The sequence below is a fragment of the Passer domesticus genome, chromosome 1 (genome assembly GCF_036417665.1).
Source record: "Passer domesticus isolate bPasDom1 chromosome 1, bPasDom1.hap1, whole genome shotgun sequence".
Lineage (NCBI taxonomy): Eukaryota > Metazoa > Chordata > Aves > Passeriformes > Passeridae > Passer > Passer domesticus.
In genome coordinates, this window is record NC_087474.1 from 133,175,922 (window position 1) to 133,196,066 (window position 20,145).

The 20,145-nt window shown below is 43.8% G+C and overlaps 1 long non-coding RNA gene across 1 annotated transcript; it reads left to right on the forward strand.

Annotated features, from left to right (window-relative positions):
• The first annotated feature begins 16,146 nt into the window (after positions 1 to 16,146).
• On the forward strand, positions 16,147 to 17,855 carry LOC135281483 (uncharacterized). Its single transcript, XR_010348104.1, has 2 exons — positions 16,147 to 16,308; positions 17,575 to 17,855. It is a non-coding gene; the product is annotated as an uncharacterized LOC135281483 (long non-coding RNA).
• Positions 17,856 to 20,145: the final 2,290 nt, after the last annotated feature.

Genomic DNA, 20,145 nt, shown 5'->3' on the forward strand with positions numbered 1-20,145 from the left:
GTAGTTCTGAGTGTCTCGGTATAGTCGTGCGGGGAAGGAAGGCGCGCAAGGACTCCGGGTCTACGCATTCCCGGTTCCTGGGCACAGGAAAGCCTCTGCGGGCTCTTAATGTGGGTTCACCTGGCTCTGTCATAAAGCCCCGCTGAACCGCGAGTTGCGTGCGTAGGGCAGCCAACGGGAGTGGTTGTGGAGCACCGCGTGAAATTTCACGGATGAAAGGGATCTGGGAATTTCCTGGGTGGTGGGAAAGCACTGTTCGTAAATAGCGGTGGGAATAAATCAGTACCTCTCTGTCTCATAGTGACGTGCTAGCAACAGTGTGATGCTCTGGAGAAGATGAACACAACACAAGTTTTGTTAAAAAACTCTTCGTGCGTTTTATGTTCTTTATACATAATTTAGGAATCTAACACCCACTCCCTCAGGTCTCTCCTGTGTTCATGGCTCTGGAAAATACTGCACCTCTTGTTAGTGCTGCACAACTCCTCTGCTTGTTTGTCATAAACTCGGCACATTTCCAGGGCACGGGCACACAAGCAGGGTACAGGAGCTGTGAGGTGATCCGGGCTGCGCCTGGAGCATTGCCCGTGTCAGTAAACACTGCCCGGGGGGCTGATGTTACCACCGGAGTGTCATTCTTTCCTTGAGATTATATTCTTGCAAAGCTAGGGAATCTTTTTTTCTGTGCTCAGTGATATATATGTTTTTTTTTTTCCCCTGTTCTGTCATGTTATTTCAGCACCACACTGGGCCATCTGGAATTAATTTTGAACTCACTGGTTATTCTGGATGCTAGTCTTTCAAGAAATAGCCTCAGATTTGGCAGGGTAGCTCGTATTCATCATGAGTAGAACTAATTCATTCAAAAAGCATTTGTGAATGAATAGTTCAGAAGCCATGCAATGGGGAACTTTTTTGGATCCAATTCTAAGTATGTAGTATTAGGAAGATACAATGTACTAGTTTTTAAAATGCCATATTAAATCTGAGGAAATTGATTAAATTACATTTTGAAAACTGCACTACCAAACCAAATATGCTAAGTATATAATAACTTTAAACTTTGTCTTACTTGGGATGAAATTATTCCTTAATGTAGAGCAGTAGAAAGAAAAAAAGTTAGAAACAAGAGAATTCTAATTTCCACTTGTTCACTTTTTTTATAGTAGTTAATCATGTTTGATCATTACAATAATTTAGTTACATGTTCATGTTTGAATGTTTGAATTTATTTAACTTACTTATAGAGTTTCCTACCTATATGAAACTCATTTTTAAAAATAGGAAGTGGTTTTTTTTTCACATCTAGAATCATTTGATAGTTCAAAGTGCATATTTTTCAGCTTGCTAGTCTGCTTTCCTAACAGTTTGTGACATTATTTTATTGCAGAGGTGAACACAAAATTTTTACCAGCCCGGAGGTGATAGCGAGGTCAGTTTTCATAATGGCATCTCGAGTGAACAGGATTCCTATCCCATACCCTTTGAAGAGAACAAGATCTGTTTTGTCACAGTGAACAGGAATATAGGAATAAGGCGTGAGGCTGAATTTTCTTGGCCATTTGGACATTCCAAGGAAGTCAGTGGGATTTTTGGCTGCTGAGGAATGCGGGCTCATTGCCTTGGCGTCACACGGTTCTATCCGCCCGCAAAATCATCAGGAATGATTGCTGGCTCACTGGCGGGAGAGAAGCTATGCAGGGCTAAGGTGAATTAAAATTGGGTCTGTGCTCTCCCTGGTTTTCTCTTTGCAGTTGTTCGTCCTGTGTGCTCGGTCTGTGGCAATCCGGCTTGGAGGAAGAGCGGCTTTGCTCCGGCTGCTTGTGTGAGCAGAGAGACTCGCATCGCAGGGTGATGAGCCACCCTGTGGCAACAGCCTGCAATTCGCCTTTATCGAGGGGAAAGGACGACGAAACTAGTTGCTGAATGTGTAAAACAGTGGAAAGTAGTTACTGCCTTTTTTTTTTTTTCTCCACATAGTGGTACCAGATTTTCTAGTTATTTAGTTTTCCAAAGTATTGGTAAATGTATTATAGGCCTGATCAAAATTGTGCAGCCATTGTAATCCTGTGTGATTTTTTTTTTTCTTCAGAAGAAAACCCATGATTTTTGCTCCTGCTGGCTGGCTCACTAGCTTAATTTAACCTTGTTTAGGGGCTAGGGCTTGCAGAATCTGGAAAGCCTATTAATGTAAGTGAACTTTATGCAGCCTCCGTGAATTTCCCAGCACTTTCTCTGCTGGGAAGGAGAATGCAGGATCTGCTAATTGGGTAACACTGGTAGTTCAGCAATGCCACCTTCTGTTGTAAAAGAATAAAACCGAAGAAAATAATCCTATAGGTGAGAAGGGTGAGATAGATAATCTTATTGAGTTAAACGCAGCTTCTTTTTTTCTAGTTGAGTCATAATGTGATAGGTTTTCAAAGTCCCACCTGCCCCCATGATCCTGTGAAACACTGAGGGTAGACTTTCAATTAGGTATGGGATTTAGGTACTCAAATCAAATTGCATTTCAATTGGATGTAGGCACTTAAATTCCATTGTAGTTTAGAATGCATGTGTTCAGTTCCATTATATTCCAATGGGATTTGGACCTTTCTCTGTAAGGATACTGTGAAATCTGTGACTTGAAGAATGTTATTTGTTTTATGACAAAACAGCCAGTTTTCTCTCTCAGCTGTAGAGCCTGTTAGAAGTGATGGAGCTTCTTCTAAAGGCAATTCTTTAATTCCTTCCAGGTTCTAAAAACTGCACAATTTTAGAAATGTACAGCTGGATGTTTTGAAAGTAGACTTAAGCATCGAAACTGGGAACTTTGTACTGGCAGGAATTTCATGTGGGCATCCAGATCCTAAGTTGTGATCCTGGTAACTACTTTCAGCAGTTGTCCTGTCATTCTAATGCCTCCACTTCAGAGGGGGTGTATCAGTGTGCGTGGATGTTGTGTTTTAATACCTCCTGTGCCTGTGTGATGTCAGCACGTGTTCAGAAGGACCTTGGTTTTTGAAAAGCTAAAGAGCCATGACCTTTTTCACACACATCCTTTGAGACCTCCTGTACTTGGGAGGTTGTAATGCACCATTTCAGATATCCAGAAAGGACTTGGGGAGAGGTAAGAGATGGGATTTGGATTCTATTGTGGGCTGGTTCTTTGCAGGTTTGGTCTGACTCTCTGTGATTCACTGCTCTGTGGCTGACTGTATTCAGGTTTCCTTTGAAATCATTGTGGGGCACCTTGCCTGTGCAGTGTGGGCTCCTGGAAGCCTGCAGTCCGTGTTCAAAGTAGAATGCTGAGGACTAGGCTTTCCCAAAGTCCATTTTTTATTAGCTGTAGATCTTTATGGTTTCTAGCTCAGGTTTTGAATTTCAGACTTGATCCGACCATGACTTCAGGTGTAGGAGACTGATTGCCTCTATGGCACCTAACTGATTACTCCTGGCCTGGTAATCACCTCTGTAGTATCTTCTGGTGCTTGTCATTAACCTTACTCATAATATCCTGTTACACCTAAATTGGTTCCAATAATGAGAATGGTCCATTCATGGAATAAAGGTAGACTTGATAGGGTTTTTGTGGAATAACAGGTTCACATATGGGGTTCAGCTGTTGTGTATTATTCTGGGCAATTCACTGAATTATGAATGGGACTTAGATTTCTGTTCAGGTATGCCTGCTGTGCTTCTCTCTTAGATGGGAGTCCTTACGTAAGAAAGCAGAAGTCTCTAAGGAGTTAAAAAATTTCTGTGAGCCAGAGGCTAGGTCTACTTTGAATTATAAGGAACATTTCTCTCAGGGATTGCATCTGGGTAGAGAAACTCATGGATGTTATGGGCAGAATTTTCAGACGAATGAACTATAAATGTGAACTTTAAAATAATCTGAGTTATAACATTTGCTTCTGGCCAGTAGCAGTTATTAAAATGCTTAGAAAACTGTGTCCTTCCTTCTTCCCTCTTTCTCATCCTTACCATTAGTATTTTTGGCCCCTGTCCTGGCTGGGTGTATCTTGCTTCAGCTTTAAAATACACAAGTAATTATGATCACCAACTGCTGATAATGATAAATAGAATCGTAGAACCATCAATTTTAGAAGAGACCTTCAAGATCATCTAGTCCTACTGTCCACCTAACACTAAACTGGATCATCCAGCACCAATTCTAGAAACTTCTTGAGCACCTGGGATAGTGACTCCTCCTCCTCCCCTGAGCAGCCTACCTTAACAGTGGAAGAAATTTTTCTAGTATCTAATCTGAATCTCCCATCTCAGTTTGTGGTTGTTCCCTCTGTTCTTCTCACTCCAGGCATAGTAGAGGAGGCTGGCCCTCACCCCACCTCACCACAACATCTTTTCAGGGAGTCCGAGAGAGCGATGAGGAGCCCCTTGAGCCTTCTTGAGACTGAACAAACACAGCTGCTTCAGCTTCTTCTCATAAAACTAATTTTCTAGACCTTTCATGAGCCTTGCTGCCCTTTGCTGGACACACTTCAGCACCTCAGTGTCTTTTTTGAAGTGAGGGGCCCAGAACTGGACACAGCACTTGAGGTGCAGCCTCACCAATGCCAAGTTCAGGCAGACACTGATCTGCAAATGGAAAGCTGGAATTGCTCAACCTGGAGAAGAGCAGGTTGAAGGATGCCTTGCCCATGTGCAGAAATACCTGATGTGAGTGTGCAAAGAAGTTGGAGATGGGCTTTTCGCAGTGGCTTCCAGTGACAGGAAAAGTCAGAGGGCACAAATGGAAATAGAGAAAATTCCATCTGAACATAAAAAAGCATGTTTTTATTGTTAGGGTGATCAAACACTGGAATAGATTGTCCAGAGAAGTAGTTGTTTGATGATATTTAAAACCTGACTGGACACAGCCCTGAGCTACTTGCTCTAGCTCACCCTTCTTTTAAGCAGGGGCTGGTCTAGGCGATTTTGAGAGGGTCCTTTCATCAGCAACCCTTCTGTGATTTTGTGGGCTTAGAGACCCTCCATCCTGCTGTTGCTGAAGAACAAAAAGGTACCAGCACCATTTCTATTTCTGTTTTCTTAAAAGCACCTACTCTTCAAAGAGTACGGGAAAAAAATTGTTCTCATTTGCTGTTGCGTGATAAAATATAATTCAACTTGTGGCAAGTTGACAAGTAATCTTTGAATGTACTTTCTGACACTTTTTTTTTTTTTCTGAATAAGGTTCTTTTTGCCTTCTTTTTTCTTTCCTGTAATCATTGTGAAAAGAGCATTGTAAGGAAAACCCAGGGAGCAGAGAATAAGGAATTGTTGTTAATTTAGTAGACTACATGTTTTCTTTTCAATCCAAATAAAAGTATTGTGCCATGAATTACAGGCATTTAGATTGAGGAGTCATTTTCATATACAATAATGAGTTTTTACATGGCTGTGAAGCTTCGAGTTTAAAAATAGTTGGTTTGCTCTTAGCTAAAAGTAGTGATTTTAAATGGTCTTGGTTTTACAGCTTTGAACCATTTTCTTGCTTTCGCTGCAGGGAAGATGTGGTTCTTTCCCAGTAATACCCTTTTGGATGCAATGGGACCCTGGGTTTTAATGTGATGTGACAAGGCTTCTGGTCCTTTGATACAGTTTTTCTTGAAGGTTTTGTTTTTCTTTCCTAATGCTCTCCAGCTTACTGTTTTGTATAATACAGTGTATTTTAGTATTGATTTGTGACAGTCTGAAAAGTATTTCTTTCTCTGTGGGGTAAAGAGAGGAAACTTGGTCTTGTTAAAACACGAATGGGCACACAAGTGGGAAAGACTGTTAATTGTTTCCAGTGTTTCTCTGTGACCTTGGACAAATCACTTAAATTTCACTTTATTGTCGATTCCCAGGTTTTGCTATAGGCTCATTCAGCAAACTAGCAAAGTTGCCGTGAATATAATCTTCTAAATCTGAAAGGCATCACTATTACTTGTGCAACTCTGTGTTCTGAATTTAAAGTGATGCTTGTCCTTCCTGCACAACTCTGTTACAATGCGTTGCTTTTACCCAAAATCACTAATACAGCCCTACAAAGGAGAGCGTTCTTTAACTGTATCCTGTGCACAAAGGATATAAGTTGCATTGTTTTTTAACAATAACACAGAAACCTTTCCATTTATTTCCAAAGTTCAAATAGCTGCAGTGGTGTGAAACAGCTTTGTCTGGGAGAAACATGTGTCGCATTGATATGGAAATGAGCACACCCTGTGCTTCAGTAAGTGCCAGGGTGGCAATGTTCAGTACTGCCACACTTAAGTAAGCTTCTGCATTGTGCTCAAATTCTGTTCAGCTAGCCAAAATTCTAGCAGCTTTACCTTCTGTGTTAGAAGTAGAGTTTGAAATAATACTGCTATACCTGACATCCACACATATAAAGTTGGATAGAATCATACTATTATCTTTTTCTTGTGAAGTAGCAATATGGAGTTAGTTTTAGATGAATATTATAAAATAGTGTACTTAATTTATGGTAAAAACCCTGTAGATAATTTGGACTTCTGGCTTTGAAGAAGAACAAAATCTCATATTCAGAAGAACTTTACTTTGTATTGTTTTCTGTTTATTTAGCCTTTTGGTCTCTCTATTTCTACTTTTCTTTGTGAATTGCAATGAAAGGATATGTTGCACACCGACGTGTTAATTAAGCATTAACATTTGCAGGCTATTCTAGGGGTGGAGGCTACTGTTTAGTGGTTATTGTTCTTCCTATCTTGCAGAGCACACAGGTGTGCTAACCATTTGCAGAGACATTGAAAAACATGATTATTTTCCACAATCTCGATGGATTTGTAACTTTATATTGAACAGGAAGAAACAAGTGATGATAAAAAATGTTTCAGACAAGTTGATAAGAGAGAGCAAGGGTTATCACAGGAAGATCAATTGGTTACTTACCTGAGGCCTTGACATAGGATTTATTATGAGACAGTAGTTATTTATGATGGATGATTACATGGAGCAGACTTTTCTTAGGAGAGAGGAGCTCTGGAGGGAATGCCTTAGCAGATCTCAGCTGTGTCAAGTCTCACCGAGGAGTAATGGTAGGAAACCTCCAATCACAGAAACTGAGGCAGGGCTGCCTTCAGTGTTTTCTGCACTTTTCTTGCTGTCATCTGGACATGGTTCCAGGTCTGGAATGCCAATACCTTCCTTCTGAACTGCCCACATGCCTAATGTCCCAGTGAGTGTAAGAGTATGGGAGGGAAGCAGAAGTTGGGATGGTCCCAGCTTGCTGGTCGGATACAGCCAGGTCTCACACCAAGACTGGGGAGAAGAGCCATGGGTACCACGTTTGAGAGGAAGTAGTGGTAGTTTCACCTGGGAACATAGACACAACTGATTACTGGCATATTGCAGCATTCCCCAAAACTCAATAATTTTAAATGAAGGGGAAAATGTGTAGCAGGCACAAGGCCTGCAAGGCCCTGGCGAACAGAAGCCTGAGCTAGGAAATACCAAAGTCAGCATGACTAAGGATTTTAGAAGCCCCTCTCTTCCGCCTTCGGACCCTGTTATCTCTCTGTAGACTCATAGGCCACTTTTTCCCCTGACCCTTACTATTGGACAGTTTTCAATCCCCCTATAAGGTATAAAAACCCCTAGCCCTGCCCGGTTCGGCAGAGGAGAGCTGTCCCTGGACCCTTCGCGGAGACCCCAATAAAGGAACCCTGCGGAATCCACACAGCGCTGCTCTCTCTCTCTCTGCGTCTGCTGCGGCTATACCCAGGGTGACGGCCCCAGGCATGCTAAAAGAGCTGAAATCACTAAAGAGCTGAGCTGCAAATCACTATAGCTGCCTGGGCTGCCTGAACCCCCGCTGGGCGATCCTGGACCCTCCGTGAGCTATCCTGGACAACCGGCCTCCCCGCTGGGCTTCTGCCCTGGGGGCCATAGCTGGCGCTCCGAACATAGCCGACGCCCGAACAGCGGGGGGCCCCTGGGCCAACATCTGAACCGCCGTGATAGCCTGGCCGCGGAACTGAATGCCGGACCTGGCATTTCAGAGGAGCAGCACTTCTTCGTGAAATTGTCACTGCCTCCGCTCGCCAGAGATCCTGGAAGGAGAAGCTCTTCGTTTTAGAAGGACTCTTCTGGACAGGACGTCAGCCAACCCGCAACAACGACACCTGGGCACGCGAGTGTTCGCGGAGGCTGACGAGCAGACGACCCCCAGCAGAACTTTGACCCACAACAGGCTGAAAAGTGTAAGTTTAACACAGCCTCTCTTGCGCGCAAAAAATATTTTTTCCTTGGGTCCTTTTTTTTTTGGGGTTTTTTCTTTTTTTTTCTCTTTTTTCTGCTGGTGGGAACTGAAACATGGGATCAAAGCTTAGTACGTTGAAACGATCCCAGAACGAGAGAGATTTATATTCCCTAATCCTAGAAATCCTATCTTCTAACAACTTTTCTTTTTCTAAAGGTAACCTTTCAAAAGCTAACCTGAAACGTTTTATAAAATGGATTCTCTGCCACTTCCCAGATACTAATACACAGACTATTACCTTAGACTCCTTTTGGGATACAATTGGGACCACGATATATAAGTTTCAAACTAACCAAGACTTTTCTGTAACTCGGTTTTTACCTATGTTCCACGCTATAACTAAAGCTGTAGAAAAAACTAACAAAAAGACTTTAACTGCAGGGCTAACTTCTGTCGAACGAAACGAAAAGTTCTTATCTCACTTAACAGAAGCGCCTATTTCAAATGCTAATGGAGGAGATAACAGCCCCTCCACCCTGGAATCCAGCACTCCGCTGGGTCCTAGGGTCCCGCCATCTGCGCCGCAACCACCCGACCCCAGGGCGCCCACGGCCCCTGCCCACCCCCTCTTCCCCCCCGCCTTCCCCTCGGGAGCCACATCCTGCGCGCCTCCTTGCTCTGTGTTATCTCCGAGAGCATCTGCGCCAGTTCCCGCCGGGACTGACCCAAACCCCACCCCTCCCCCTGCTCCCCCCGACCCTACTGGGGCCACCCCCACCCCCCTTGCCGTCCCTCCTCTCCCTGCCGCGTCCGCCCCCCCTCCCGCCCTCGCCCCCCCCGCTACCATCGCGTCTTTCCCTGCCCCCGGCACCGTCCCTGCTGCGGCACGGGACCAGCCTGCCTGCGTACCCGCGCCCCCCCCCACCACCGCGCCTTTGCCTGCCGCCGGAATCGTGCCCGCCGCACCCTCCCTCAGTCCCGCCGCCTCCTACATCCCGCATACCCCCTGCCCCCATACCCTCGCTGCGCAACCCCATACCCACGCTCCGCAGCCCCCGGTCGGGACCCCCCAGACTTCCCTCAGTTCTGCCCCCCCTCCCCACGCCCCCCAGTCCTGTGCCTGCTGTATCACGCATTGCCCGGCCACCCCGCCATGTGCCACGTGTAGCCACGTCCTGCCATGTGCTGCCTTATACCCTGCCCAGCCACATGCACCTCTGCCAAATGCAGCTCCAGCCAGCCATAAGAAACATAAGGCACGACCTGATAGCTCTCACTTCTCGTCATCTGATGACAGCAGTGACAGCGATTCTGATTTGGAAATAGAATATGTTGATCCTTGGGCAAAAATAAAAATGGAAGCCACACAGGCAGGGGACTGGCAATTAGCTCAGAGAATTACTGCCTTTCCAGTAGAATATAAGAAGGGGAAAAAAGGAGGTGCCACTAATAGAAAGACATGGGAACCTATTACAAATAAAGAACTTGTGCAATTAAGAAATACAGCCACAGAACATGGTAGAAGTTCACATATTTTTAGAAATTTCCTAGAAGCTACGTTCTCAGCACATGTTCTGGTACCCCACGATATTAAAAATATTGCCCAGTGCCTCCTTTCTCCCGCCGAGTACATGCTTTGGGAAAGGCATTGGAAAAAGCAATTAAAAACATTATCAGATAACTATGCTGCAGATGCTGATAAGCCAAATTTTACACTCGAACAGCTGGCTGGTGAAGGGGATTTGCAGAAACCCTCTGACCAAGCTGATACTTTACCTAAGGCAACATTACAAGACGTGGCTATAGCAGCAAAAACCTCTTTATTTCTCACCCCAGATGATTCTACCCCCACCCAATATTTTTCTACTATCAAACAAGGAATAGATGAAAGCTTTATCAAATTTGTGGATAGAATTAAGGATGCTCTGGAAAAACAGATAGAGAGCACAGAGGCAAGAAAAGAACTGTTGTGTAAACTTGCCATGAGTAATGCGAATGAAAAATGTAAAACAATTCTGAGAGCCTTACCCATGGACATAGAACCTACCATAGAGCAAATGCTGGAAAGCTGCACACGCCACCTGTCCACTGAAGACACAGTGGCCCAAGCAGTTACTAAGGGTGTTGCAGAAGGAGTTTCTAGTGCATATGCAGTAATAGCTTCTAAAGATCAGGTCCGCTGCTACCACTGCGGAGATTTTGGACATTTTATAAAGGACTGTCCAGAGAGGTCACCTCCCAGGTACCCTCGCAATTTCCACCAAAGGCCCCAGAATCAGCAGTACTATCAGCCGCGTCCGGGAAACTTCCATCGGAGCGTGGTGGGGCCCCACGCAAGGACACCAAATCAAAGGCCATCCAGACCCAGTCACGCACCATCCCAGGAGATTCCAGACCACATGAGGAGGATCCAACACACGGAGCAATACCAAAGGGAACGCGCCGTCAGCTGGTAACTGCACTGTCCATTGACTTTAAAAATAACAATGTTTATCGTGTTCCCACAGGCAAACGTGGGCCAAAAGGAGGTCCTTCTAACATCCTAATTCTAGGTGATTCTCTCCATACCCCAAAGGAAATATTTGTTGTTCCAGAAGTACAAACAGTGCACCCGGGACAAGAAATCTTTGTCCAGGTGTACTGCACAGACTTACCATATTTTCTTCCAAAGGGTACCTCATTTGCACAGGCCTTTCTACTCCCTAAGAATCACAGGGAACAGCTTCCTCTCAACCCCACAGCAATGTGGATACAAGTTGTGGGACCGAGTAAGCCTGTCATCGAGTGCGGTCTTACCTGCAGAGGAGAGAAGTTCCACCTACCAGGGATGCTGGACACCGGTGCAGACGTGACCATCATCGCCCGCTCAGAATGGCCAGCACACTGGGAGCTACAACCTGTGGCAGGCATGATCACAGGGATCGGTGGAGCTACAGTTTCCATGCGGAGCAAGAACAACATCCTCGTCGAAGGGCCTGAAGGCAAGTTGGCAACCATCCGCCCATTTGTGGTAAGGGCCCCCATCACCTTGTATGGACGGGACATTTTATGTCAGTGGGGAGCCTCCCTACGTATTCCCAGTCCGGATTTCTAATTGGGGCCACTGAGGAGCGCGCACTGCCAGACACTCCTCGTCTCACCTGGAAATGCCATGACCCGATCTGGATCGAGCAGTGGCCCCTCTCTAAAGTCAAACTGCGCGCACTACATGCCCTTGTGGATGAACAGCTCGCCAAAGGCCACATCGTAGAGACCACCAGCCCTTGGAATTCTCCAGTCTTCGTACTACAAAAGCCTGGGACGGACAGGTGGAGGCTCCTCCACGATCTTCGAAAAATCAACGAGGTCATCGAGGACATGGGTCCCCTTCAGCCTGGCCTGCCCTCACCATCGATGCTGCCTAGAGACTGGACACTTGCTATCATTGATATTAAAGACTGTTTCTTCAGCATCCCGCTGCATCCCCAGGACGCTCCACGGTTTGCCTTCTCCGTTCCCTCTCTTAACAGAGAGGCTCCACTCAAGAGATATCACTGGCGTTTTCTACCTCAAGGACTAAAGTGCAGTCCAAGTATATGCCAGTGGTATGTTGCTCACATCCTGTCTCCTGTTCGGAACCTATTCCCAGGTGCGATCATCCATCACTATATGGACGATATCCTGGTCTGTGCACCAGAAAAAACGTACTTGGACAAAGCGGTTAAAAGGACTATTGAAACCATAGAAAAGGCAGGATTTGAGATCCGTGAGGACAAAATACAGTACACCAACCCATGGACTTACCTTGGACTCCAGATCCGGGAACGGACCATCGTACCCCAGCAGCTCGCCATCCGAGACGACCCAAAAACCCTGAGAGACTTACACAGTCTGTGCGGATCCATCAACTGGGTACGTCCACTGCTAGGAATTACAACAGAGGACCTCGCTCCACTGTTCAGCCTTCTTCGGGGCAAGGAGAATCTGGACTCTCCATGCACTCTAACACCAGAGGCCCGAGATGCCATCACCAAGGTCCAAGAAGCCCTGTCTTCACGCAAAGCCCATCGCTTTGAGCCCAGCCTGCCTTTCCAGTTCGTCATTCTGGGAAAAGCACCTAGGTTCTATGGACTGATTTTCCAATGGGACACTCAACTTCGAGACCCTTTACTAATCCTGGAGTGGATCTTTACAAATAACCAACCCACAAAAACAATTACCACCTTCCAAGAAATTATGGCACATTTAATAAAAAAGGCTAGAACTCGCCTCCGTTCCCTTGCAGGGTGTGAGTTCACATGCATATATTTGCCAATGACCACTGGGGACCTGGAACATTTGCTCCAGACCAATGAGAGTCTCCAGTATGCCTTAGATAGCTATACAGGCCAAATTTCAGTGCATATCCCAAAACATAAGCTTTTTAATCGTGATGTGACATTTCATCTGACTCCAAAATTAGTCCAAAGTAGGACACCTCTCAAAGCTCTAACCGTCTTTACAGATGGCTCAGGGTCATCCCACAAGTCGGTAATGACATGGAGGGACCCTAAAACCCAAAATTGGGAATCTGACATAAAAATAGTGGAGGGATCTCCACAGATTGCGGAGTTAGCAGCTGTTGTCAGAGCCTTTGAGAAATTCAAAGACGAACCTTTTAATCTGGTCACAGATTCAGCTTATGTTGCTGGTATAGCTATGAGAGCAGAACATGCTCTTCTCAAAGAGGTTTCCAATCCAAAGTTATACCAATTGATTTCTACATTAACACGTTTAATTTCCCACAGAAAACAACCTTACTATATAATGCATGTGAGGTCACACACTGACCTCCCAGGTTTCATTGCAGAAGGGAACAGGAAAGCAGACACCTTAGCCATGGCAATAGAGACTGCTAATGTCCCTAACATCTTTGCCCAGGCAAAGTTGTCACACTCATTTTTTCATCAAAATGTGCCTGCCCTTATCAGAATGTTCAAGCTTTCAAAAGATCAGGCAAAAGCTATTGTTGCCACATGCCCAAACTGTCAAAACTACCAAATACCATCTATGGGAACAGGAGTCAATCCCCGAGGTTTAAACAGCTGCCAGCTGTGGCAGACAGATGTAACCCACTTTGCACCTTTTGGAAGGTCAAAGTACGTGCATGTATCGGTTGATACATTCTCAGGAGCAGTATTTGCATCAACACATACAGGAGAAACTGCGCAGCACACCATAAAACATTTTCTCCTCGCATTTGCAACCCTGGGAGTACCAAAGGAGATCAAAACAGACAATGGACCTGCCTATACCTCTCGTAAGTTAAAAGAGTTCTTCAGTGAGTGGGGAATACAACACAAGACAGGTATACCTGCAAACCCCACAGGACAATCCATCGTGGAAAGGACACACCAAACTCTCAAAAGAGTCCTCAATCAGCAACAGAGAGGAACAAAAATCACCTCTCCAGTTGAAAGACTTTGCAAGGCTCTCTATGTCATCAACTTCCTGAACTGTACAACCTCAGAGCCTGATCCACCAATACTTCGCCACTTTGCAAATACCACCCAAGCAAAGCTCACAGAGAAACCACCTGTGCTGGTGAAGGACCCAGAAACACATAAAGTCTCTGGACCTTTCGAACTCATCACGTGGGGAAGAGGATACGCGTGTGTTCTGCTACCATCTGGTCCAAGATGGTACCCAGGGAAAAACATAAAACCATACCTAGGCACTGCAAATACCACTTCCACAAGCAGTGACAAGAATCCTCCTGAGTCAAACACGAGACCTCCTCAAAACCAGACCAGCTCGGCCTGGAGACGAAGACGTCGCCAAACGTCCACAAGTGGAGGAGACGACTGTCCCATCACACAGCAGCAGACAAACCAGAAAGCTGAACAACATTCTGTGGCATCAAGCCCTAGGCCAGGCACAGCCTGAAAACAAAACTGTTCTCTGAATTAGATGTTATTACCCTTTTTACCCTAAAAACCCTACTGTCCCTTTTATCAACCCTTACCAAAAGCCTCTAACCTTTTACCCACTCCCCCACCCTTAGTACCATAGAAAAAACAAACAAAAAAAAAAAAAAAACAGTAAAAAACTAAAAATAAAGGGGGGAGGTGGGAGGAACAGAGGAAAGGAACAAGAAAGGAACCCTAACCCTCCCCTCCTACCATAAAAATAACAAGTTTTGCTTATATTCCCTATCAGAAGCCCCATTCCTGCCCAAAGATGAAAAATATCTCCGTTGGCGCTGTCCTCACTGCTGCCTGGATGTTCCTCACCGTGCCATGTGCCGTCGGTTGGATCGGCCCACAGCCGAGCCATAATGTCTGGGTAACCTTAGCAAGAACATTAAAACAGGATAACATGTGCTTATCCATGGGGAGCATTGATAACCCACTTTCCACATGTCTAGTAGGAATTCCTTTTGTAGCCGATGATTGGCCCGCCTATAATTCAGAGCTTCTCCGCACCACAGGTAAGAGACCCCACCAGGTAGAAACTTGGGACGAGTGGACAAAAATACTGCCCAATGCTCTTGAGGAACCTCAAGAATTGGATCTGTTGGGGTCCTCTAAGGCCACCTTCTGTGTCAAATTTTACTTTAGACGTCCAAAGAATAATTTGCCTGAAATTGATCTGAACAAAAACACATACCGAAAAGACATATCACCAATTAACAAAGCCTACAACCCTCACGATTGGTGTAATTACACTGCTCGTGTGATCTCTGTGTCCTCTCTCCATCCCAAAATTCTACCCAAGGGAACGTTTCTCATCTGTGGTGACAGAGTATGGGCTGGAATCCCCTCACGACTCCAGGGAGGTCCCTGTACCCTAGGAAAACTTTCCACCCTTACTCCAAATATCACCTTGTTGCACAATTGGAAAAAAGAGAGCGAGTTAAAACGCCACAAAAGGTCCTACACAGCATTTGATGAAAATTGCGATCCCAAATTATACGATTGGAACAAACCTAAAAAGATAGCGGTCTCTATATTCCTACCATGGGTAGCTGCAGCTAAGGCCCTGGGTGACATAAATCACCTTGGGTGCTGGCTCAGTAAGCAAGCTAACGCTACTTCTGCTGCCCTGAGCGATCTCTTAAAGGAAGAAGAAACCACAAGACACGCCTCACTCCAAAATCGAGCAGCGATTGACTTCCTGCTGCTTGCCCACGGACATGGCTGCGAGGACTTCGAAGGGATGTGCTGCTTCAATCTCTCTTCACGCTCGGAATCCATCCACGCCAACATCCAGAAACTGAAGGGACTTGTGAAGGACTTAAAAGTAGAACAGACCCCAGACTGGGTCAATGACCTCTTCGGTCAATGGGGATTAACGGGATGGGTTGCATCTTTGGTTAAGGGAATGTTGTGGATTTTTCTTGTAATTGTCATCGTGTTACTTATGTTCTCATGCCTTGTCCACTGTTTTAAGAGAACCATAGGGAACGCCTTTTTTCTAAATACAGAAAGTGGAGTTGTAGCAGGCACAAGGCCTGCAAGGCCCTGGCGAACAGAAGCCTGAGCTAGGAAATACCAAAGTCAGCATGACTAAGGATTTTAGAAGCCCCTCTCTTCCGCCTTCGGACCCTGTTATCTCTCTGTAGACTCATAGGCCACTTTTTCCCCTGACCCTTACTATTGGACAGTTTTCAATCCCCCTATAAGGTATAAAAACCCCTAGCCCTGCCCGGTTCGGCAGAGGAGAGCTGTCCCTGGACCCTTCGCGGAGACCCCAATAAAGGAACCCTGCGGAATCCACACAGCGCTGCTCTCTCTCTCTCTGCGTCTGCTGCGGCTATACCCAGGGTGACGGCCCCAGGCATGCTAAAAGAGCTGAAATCACTAAAGAGCTGAGCTGCAAATCACTATAGCTGCCTGGGCTGCCTGAACCCCCGCTGGGCGATCCTGGACCCTCCGTGAGCTATCCTGGACAACCGGCCTCCCCGCTGGGCTTCTGCCCTGGGGGCCATAAAAATGAGACAATTGTATGAGTGAATAATATCCTTTATGTGCTCATGCGGAAGGCAGTCATTAGGATGCCTTGTGAATGAAAACATTGCTGTGGGTGAATGTAATGGGAATGGCTGGTGTTGCAAGTGTAGGGTAAGGTGGCAAAAAACAAGGGAGGATGTAAGAAAGGTAAGCAATGTTAGATGGAGATTTGCTGTCAGAACTGTCACAGGTATTTCAAAGGAGACAAAGCCAATATTAGAATGGTCAGGTTTTAATCAGAAATCAATATTGTCTTTCACCACTACAGTCATTATTACCCACATCCCCACAAATGCATAGCATGCATTTTCAAAAATTGAAAATTTCAATTTTTCATAATTGAAAAAAAAAAACTCTTATTTTTGATGGTATTACTTTGGTAGGTGTTCCTAAATGGTCTCATGTTATTCTGACTTACTGTATGATAGTGAAATTTCAGCATGAAGGCCTTGGCTTATTAGGTCCACAATTGGCACTGCAGATTGTTTTGATCTTTTAATAAACATATGGAAAATAAAGAAGAAAAGTAGTTGGAAAATTTGAGGTATAATTTAAGTGGGGTTTTTAAAGCTACATTTTAAAACAAAATCTGTAAAAATATGTAATACAATAAAAAGTAAGAAGTTTTCATTTAATCAGCATCCCCTAATTGTTTTCCTTTGTATAGAAAAAGGTTTTAAAAGGGAATTCTTCTAGTTAAACTATGTTATAGGTAGAATTACAGACTTTATCAAATGTCTTGTTTTGAAAAAAGAAAATATACTTGGAATGGATTCAAGATGTTGTTTTCCCTAAGTTTATGCTCTGATATCATTTTGCTGGGAACCAAACAAGACAAATAGACACAAAAGGGAAGAGAACAGCAAAAGCTGATGTTGCACTTTTTATTGTTGATGCTGATTTTTATCTTTCAGCTTCATGAATTAGAATGACAGGTACATTATACCATTGCTGCATGCAGCCCAAAACCCAGGCTAACCTGCATCAACTACCTTTCTGGGCATGGACTGACAGTGAAATAAAAAGAGGCTCTGTCTTGATTGGCTAAAACAGATTTCCACCAAAAAGAACAAGTGAAATAGGAAAGAACAAAAATAAACCAGAGGGGAAAAAAAAAAAAGAAGAAGAAATGTTACATATAGGACCTGAATGCTGTGTTCTGGGTGGTGTTGTAGGTTAATCTAAAGAGCTGTGAACAATTTGGGACAAAGGGAGCTGGCCTTTTCTTACTCTCTGCAATGTAGACTACAGAATTTTACACCACAAGGCTCCTTGCCTGGTATTAAATGGAGCTTCTTTGGTGTGATATGAATTTTGTGCTGTAATTTGAATGTAGCAATCTGACTATTGTGCAAGAGAGATGGTTGAGAGGAGGCATAAATAATAACCTTACTATTTCTTTCTGACTTGTAGATCATGCTGCACATTAGATGATGAAGATCTTTCTGTCCTTTGATATCCTGTGCTCTCACAACAAATTATTGTACATCAAAGAAATGAGCTCTGAGTCAAGATGATAGTAAAAGTGATGAACTAGAAAATAATGTAAAGAGGTAGCACCTATGAAATTACTGCAAATATCTGAAGAAATGGGGTAAAGGAAATTGCTCACAAAGTTGTTTAAATAACTTAAGCTGCTGTCTGAAAAATAAATAACCTGGGAGATGACTATTAAAAATGAAATGTGATTAGAAGCTGAAGTTTTTGGTGCACTGTATCTGATACTGCATTACAAGCCATCTTTCCTTAACCTCCTTTCCTGATGAAAGTTTTAGAAAGATTGTAGTGGGGGCAAGTAGAGGGCAAAAGGATTGCCAATATCATAAAGCATCTTTCTTATCTAAATCATTAGTCCTTTTCCAGCTATATCAATAGTGGTTTGAAGTTGTCTTCTCCAGGAGATTATTCAGTGGTCTATTTGGTATGAATTGATTGCTTTGTTCTCATTCCTGTTAGATATTTACATTAAAAAAGATTGCTTGGAGTGATAGCACCCAACTGACACCAAGAAATAAGCAGTGGTTGAGGATTCATTGTGCAAAGAAGATTTTAGTTAACATGACAGACAGTCCTTTTAGGAAAAAGTTAAGAGAGTATGCAGAGTGGTGGGAGAACTTGTCCTTTTTGCTGACTGGTTTCTTGTGCCATCTACTGTCACATCTTTCCTATCCACTCAGGAACAAGGCTTCTTCTTACCTTTGTTTAGCTGTCTAAACAAAGTTATGTTCAAAGTGGATATCCCTAGTAGTCTGTACTCATCAAAAGTATTTTCAGAGGACTTCAGTTTTCTGAGATAACCTTTCTTTGAGATTCTTTTTGGATCATTTTGCATAGGTTTCCATGTACATAAATGTTGGGCTCCAATTCATCCATGGCTGGGTTTAAGTTTTGTTTGTATAGCCAGAGAGGAAATGCATGCAAGAACTCTCAAGTGAAATGACATATGGGTTAAACTGTTCCATGAGAGCTAAAAGATTAAGAGCAGAGATGAACAGAAGATGTATTGTGTATTCTTGGGGATACTCGCCCTGTTAAAAAAAGAAAATTAAAATAGGAAATGTGACATTTTAGTGAATGTTAAGTATTTATGCTGAAAATGTTAGTGATGAAACTCACTCTAAAGGCAGAAAGCAGTGTTTCCTGTTACTTAAGAGCATGGACTTTCCATGACTTCCTGCAGTGACAGCTTGTCTGTTATAACTTTTCTTTCGGGGGTCTCAAATTAGTTGTTGAGGTGTCTGTTTCAGTTCTGGAGTCAATAAAATGGGAAAAACAGTACTTTCTATCTCCCTCAGAAAATGTTACTTAAGAATTCAGTGTTAAATTACAGGTCAACAGTGGCAGGTGTGTGCTGTATGTGTTCAAAGGCCCAGACTAGCACCAGGATCTCTTGAAGTGGGTGTTACAGACCTAGATACCTAACTTGTGAGATACCTCACATTTCTATCAGCCAAGATAGAAAATTTTCAGCTGCTGCTTTTGAGCCCTCCCTTGAGCTTTCTTTTTTGCCTTATTTTTCCTTTTTTTTCATTTTCAGAGGGGAAACGCAGAGCAGAAGGGTTACTCTGAGCTGTGCTCTTGGTTATATATTTGGATGTTATGGGAAATTGAAAAACAAATTATTGCCGTGTTTTGTTAAAGATCCATGTGTCTGGACCAGATGTTTGTTCTAGAGCCAGTGCTGCTAATGAGGAAAGAGGTAACTAACCATAACATGATTGATTTCTGGGTGAAGGTCCATCTTTGCCTTTACCCCTAGCAGTTGTATGTACTTTCTGTATTGAAGAGAATTCACATTTTCTGTATTGAAAAGAATATTATATAGCCTGTCCACTACCAGGACTTAGGGAAGAAAATATGCTGGTGAAGACCAACCAACAGCTCAGCACTCTTTCTTTAGGACCACATCCATCCTTTTTTATTAAATGTACCTAGACAAGTGAGTTTCTTTGATGGTACTTATTTTACTGCTTCTATTGCCTTGAAGTCTGAATTGTGATTGCTTAGATAAATGCACTGAAACACTCTCTGTTCCCACTTTGGCTTCCTGAAATAGCTCATTATGTTTTTCAGTGAGATACTGTTTTGCAATTTGCAGCATCAGTCTCAATTGTGTGAATCTCTACGCATATCTCAACATCTTCTTCAGGAGCAATAGGTATGGGTGCCATTTCCTTCTGCTTTACAACAGTGAAAGAATAATGCTCTCACAAAGCTGTGTGAAATTAGAAGACTATCTTTTTCTGTGCTAACTTCCTATTGTCATATGTGATTTTTAGTCAGTGTGGTTAAAGAAAAGGATGAGGCATCCCAGCTTTCTGGGTGGTCTGAAAAAATCTGTTATCTCCCCTCAGGTTTTCCACAAACATACTTGAGCTTTCCTTTAAGCCTCATATCTGAATTTGAGAATCCCCACAGAGGAAAGGAAGATTTAAGAAGTTTCTGAATGCAAGTTTTAAAAGCTGGAAATAGGACTAATGGAAT